This window comes from Helianthus annuus, chromosome 2, assembly GCF_002127325.2.
Source record: "Helianthus annuus cultivar XRQ/B chromosome 2, HanXRQr2.0-SUNRISE, whole genome shotgun sequence".
NCBI classification, from domain to species: Eukaryota; Viridiplantae; Streptophyta; class Magnoliopsida; order Asterales; family Asteraceae; genus Helianthus; species Helianthus annuus.
In genome coordinates, this window is record NC_035434.2 from 7,482,664 (window position 1) to 7,488,213 (window position 5,550).

The 5,550-nt window shown below is 36.1% G+C and overlaps 1 long non-coding RNA gene across 1 annotated transcript; it reads left to right on the plus strand.

Annotated features, from left to right (window-relative positions):
- The first annotated feature begins 1,681 nt into the window (after positions 1–1,681).
- Positions 1,682–2,933, plus strand: LOC110901735. Its single transcript, XR_002570998.2, has 3 exons — positions 1,682–1,812; positions 2,346–2,399; positions 2,666–2,933. It is a non-coding gene; the product is annotated as an uncharacterized LOC110901735 (long non-coding RNA).
- The last annotated feature ends 2,617 nt before the right edge of the window (positions 2,934–5,550 follow it).

Genomic DNA, 5,550 nt, shown 5'->3' on the forward strand with positions numbered 1-5,550 from the left:
TTGATTAACGTTACTACTTTGCATTGCCTCTGCCATGACCGTAAAAAATATAACCAAGAAGTTTAGTTTGAACGGTCTTCCAAGCTCATTTCTTGATTTTAAATATTTAATCAAGTTGGCCGCATACATTCTCTTCAAAATATATTTGCTGAATTGACCGCGCCAGAATTTAATTATAAGATCAGTTTCTTTTGGCCTCAATTTTCCTCAATCTCTGTTTTTCCATTTGGCATTTGAAATACCTTTTGGATCAATTCAGGTGTGATCTTAATCTTCTCATCTCCTGTATTTATCTGATCATTTTCAGCATCAAAGTTTTTTACCAGCCAATATCCGAATTTGTGTGGAACTGAATGCAGCTTGAATGATAGTATGCTCTCAAACCCTATTTCTCTAACAACTTTCCTTCGCTCTTTTGACAAATTTTCAATATAATCTTTTAGATTATTGACTGCACATCTTATGTTTATTTTTTTTTTCCGTCGTCATCAAAATATGGTTGTTGTTCTAGTTGTTCTTCTGTTTTATCTTTCCTCAATGATCTTTTTGGTTTTGATTCTGCCTTTTCCTTCTTTTGATTTTTTTGTATGTTTCAGTCTTGGTGGTGGATCAACAAAATCATCATCTGATACATTGAAGTGTTTTGGAAACATATATTTTTTTCATGAAATTTGTTAAATGCGTTTTATGTTACCTGAATTTACTTGTTGTTGTTCGGAAGTATGCAGAACTATAGCTCGACTAGAATGTTCATCCTTTGAAACAGACTCTGTATCTTCTACTGAAGATTCTATCACCACTTTCTTTCTTCTCCTTTTTTGTTTTTCCTCTTGTTTTTTTTAAACTTTAAACAGAATAATGAAACAATGTCAATTAACAAATTTATGATAAAACGCATTAGATAACCCTATAAAGATAAAAAGCAGTAATTCACAGTTTTAAGATAAAACGTAATACTTTACATCATATTAAATTTAACACAGCAAATTAACATTACATAATCTCATTTTGTTTTTTATGATATTTTAATATAAAACGCATTAGTCAAGTAAAAAAAAAGCATTTGATAGTATTATGATAAAACTCAATAGTTAACAACACATGTATCTCAGCAAATTCAAAGATAAGACGCAATGTTTTAAAATTCGATTACAATTATCATAATAATAATCTCTTTGTTTCTGCAAATTTATTAAGATAAAACGCATTAGTTCACAATATATAAATCCCATAAAAAGCATTAGCACCCTAGGTCATAGTTTTAACATAAAACGCAATGTAGTCTCTAATAACAAAAATGTTAAGATCGGGATAAGATATCACTCATTAACATTTTTTGGGAAGGGATATGATATATCAGGTCTATTGCACTTGTAACACCCCAAAATAGTAATTATGCTCATTTACATGTTAATATGATATGCTACAAGTTATAACACATACATTTTTAATATGATTGTATTTACGTTGTAAACTAGGTTATGAGTAGGAATATTTACATTAGGGTAATATTTAAGAATTATGAACTTGGCCAGTATATAAGTAAGGTTTAACTATAAGAAAGGGAATTGCCATAAATGATAAAAACTGAATCTTGAAGGGGCAAATGTGACATGAATAGAAAGTGGAAATGATAAATTAGAATTAAAACACAATCACACACATAACAGTGTGTGTGTGTCGACCAGGAGCCAAGAAAGACAAAGGGAACCCTTTTTCATCATCCCAAATTCAGCAATTGAAGCTCTAATCTTGGCTAATACTCATGCATGTCCTTGATTTCTTAATCATCCAAGCATGCTAAAGCACTAGGTAAGTAGAATTTCTATTTTGGATGATCTTGTATGTTATGGGTCTTGAGAAATTCATGAGTTAGAATGAAATTAGTAGGATGATGAACTAAGAACATCAATTAGACCATAATGAATGCTTGAATTCGACTAGATTAACATTAGAAGTGAAAACCCACTTAGGGTAAGGGTGTTATGAGGTACAATGTGAAATTCTTGAGTAAAATTAGTACACGGATTATGTATGATGATGTTATAATGAGAACTTGCTAGTTGGAACTGATTTAAATGGCATGATTTATGGGATTCGAGTTAAATTGATGTTCATGTTGGTCTTGATATGATTTGGTTGAAGTTGTGCAAATGATACTTGTACTTTATGCTTTAAAAATGGTATGCGCGCCAAGTGTTTGTTGAAATGCTTGAATGAAATTATCATGTGTTATTACTATGTTAAATTATTAGAAATTGCAAACTTTAGTTGTTCGCTTGATTGTGTTAAGAACGAAATGAAAAGAATGGCCTAAGATTAAAGAAAATGATTTTTGATTCTAGGAGTTAAGGAAGAAAGTTCAAGTCGTGCTGGGATACAAGCTAGCAACGACAAAGGTAAGTTCTTTACTTACAAAATAATATTAGTATGTAATAATGTGATACGTCATTATTCTTTTGTCAAAGTTGCATAATTGTAATGAGCTTGATGTAAGTCTATACATGATATGGATATGGGTCGAATAAGCAAGAAAGGATGTTGTGCTAAGTTGAGGAGTTCATGTTCGAATGACGGTTGAAAAAGAGTATATTGTAGTTCGACTAATAACTAGAGGTTGTATGAATTATCTAATTGAAATGTCTATTTGGTTGGTTGTATGTAGGTAAAGCTACTTGATGGATGGCATGGTTGGACCGAACACACTTGTGATGCACGCTTCCGCGAAGTCTCTAGTCATGGTCTAAACTTTTGTTAAATGTTTTCTTTCGTTAAAAACGGGCCTTTTGTATGTAAGTTAACCCGGAAGTAGTTAGATGTTGAACTTGTAGTCAAGAACTTGGTTATATTTTGTGAAATGTTTGGGGTTTAAAACTTGTTCATGACTATATAGTTGGTTAATGTGAAATTAAATGCAAAAATTTACTTATGAATTATTCGACCCGTTTACTATTTTGTCAAATGCAAGTTCGTTAGTGTCTTTTTAAGTTTTAGACCTTACAAGTTGGTATCAGAGCCAAGGTTTGAGAGATTCGAGTAAGTGATGGTACTCGAACTCAAACCGAAAGCTCTTGTGAAGGTGTGTTCGTTCCAAAGCGCCACGCGAGTAAGTATTTTAAGAATTTCATGTTCTTAGTTAGAAATGGGAATGGGTTATGGTTTAGTTATTAGTATATCCTGGTTTTGGATGATAATGGGTGCTATGGAAGGTTACGGGACTGCCCAAGACCATTTCGGATTTGAAAAAGAGGCTGAGAATGAAGGTTTTTAATTAAACAGCGATTGCAGGCCAGAAGCACCGTCGGCGACGGCCCTTTTGGGCGTCGGCGACGCACCTGGAGACTCCGACGGCTTAACTCCCTGCCTACGGAGAAATTTCAGCGACGCTCATTTTTGAGCACCGTCGCCGACGCAGCCTTGTGCCGTCGGCGACGCCCTCTCCTTAACTGTTTTGCTGATTTGTTTTGTTTATGATTCCGAGGTTTCCAAACCCATTCCGAACACTTGTTAAACTTTAAGAACACCTCAAATTCTCTATGAAATTTAGATTACTAATAGTTATCATGCTTTAATAAGGAATGTGTAAAAGAACGGGACGTTACATACACGAATGAATGAAGTAAGAAGTGTATCTAGAATGTTTGTATAGAAAAGTTGGATGAAATTGCGACTTACGAGAATGAATTAATATTATGATTGAAGTATAGAAAGACTGGGGAAAACGAATGTAATGATGTTTAACATGAATGTTCAAATGTAGATGGCAAGTGGAGGAAACACGGATACTACCGAACGTATAACTCGAAACGAGTTAAACAAGATGATCTCGAATGAAGTAACGAAGGCGTTTGATGCAAACATGTCAAAGCTAGCACAAGAAGTGGAGGGCCAAGTACTAAGTACGGTGGAGAATATGATCACGAGTAAAGTGGATGAATTGAAGGAAATGATAACCGGGATTCAAAGCAAGAAGGAAGCAAGACGGTGTACCTACAAGGATTTTATGGCATGTAAGCCTACAACTTATAATGGGGAAATTGATCCCATCGAATGTCAAAGATGGATAGCTAACATGGAAGGGGTGTTCATTCGAAGTCATTGTGACAAGGAAGATCAAGTCATGTTTGCCACGGGGCAACTATTACGAAGGGCTAAAGATTGGTGGGACTCGTATAGCAAGGAGATCAGAGAGAATCGAGTTCAAACTTTGACTTGGCAAGAATTCAAACAACCTTTTATCAAGTACCATTGTCCACAATCAGCTGTGGATCGAATCCAAGAAGACTTTCTCCGACTCCGACAAAGGGATGAATCAGTCAATGAGATCACGAACACCTTCCTTGATCAACTGAAGTTTTGTGAAGAAATAGTCGGAACGGAGAGGAAGAAGATTATCCATTATCATGGCATGCTGAAGGCTGAAATTCGGGAGTTTATAACTCCTTCTAAATGTGAAACTTTGGACGAGATCATTGATTTGGCAAGGGATAGGGAAATTGAGATAAAGAGGCAAGATGAACGTGGGGAGAAAAGGCAAGCCGAGAAGGGGTCAACACAAGGCTCTTCTAAGAAACCCAAAACGCATGATCAAGGAAAGAAGGAAGCTTCCAAAGGAGGGTTTCCACGATGTAAGACATGTGGAAAACCCCATTCGGGTGAATGTTTGTTGGGAAAGAAGGGGTGTTACAACTGCGGACAAGAAGGGCATCCGTACTATAACTGTCCGAATCCCAAGAGGGTGTGTTACAATTGTAACGAGTCGGGCCATGTGAAAGCTGAATGCCCAAAGCTTAAACAAGGGGTGAAGAAGGAAGGAAAGAAAGAAGAACCCACGAAAGCTAAGGGAAGAATGTTCCAAATATCCACGGAAGAAGCAAGAGCTCACCCGAATGTGGTCTCAGGTATCTATATGATAAACTCTATACCCACTTATATATTATTCGATACCGGAGCTAGTAGATCATTCATTTCTAGTGAGTTAGTACGTTCCCCCTATTCACGATAGAAAGAATGTGTACACCACTCGAAGTAGAAATTGCCGATTGTAAGAGTTACCTTTTACACGAAATATGTAGAGGTTGTAGAATCACTATAGAGGACGAAGATTTTGATATTGATTTGATTCCCATGGTCTTGGGAGAATTTAAGGTAGTGGTAGGTATGGATTGGTTATCCCGTTATCACACGGAAATTTTATGTGAAAACAAAATTATTCATGTGACATCTCCTAAAGGGAAACGGGTAACCATTCATGGGGAAAGGGAAGTAGGGGCAAAATTTTGTACTATCTTAGAAGCAGTTAAGTACGTGAGGAATGGAAGTAAAGCATTTTTAGCCTATGTTGTCGATACTAAATTAAGCCTTAAGAATTGAAGATACTAAGATAGTGAATGAATACCCGGATGTATTTCCGGACGAATTGCCGGGACTTCCACCCGAGCGGGAAGTTGAATTTCGTATCGAATTAGAACCAAATGCCAAACCAGTAGCCAAGGCCCCTTACCGGTTAGCACCCACGGAAGTACGGGAATTAATGGTCCAATTACAAGA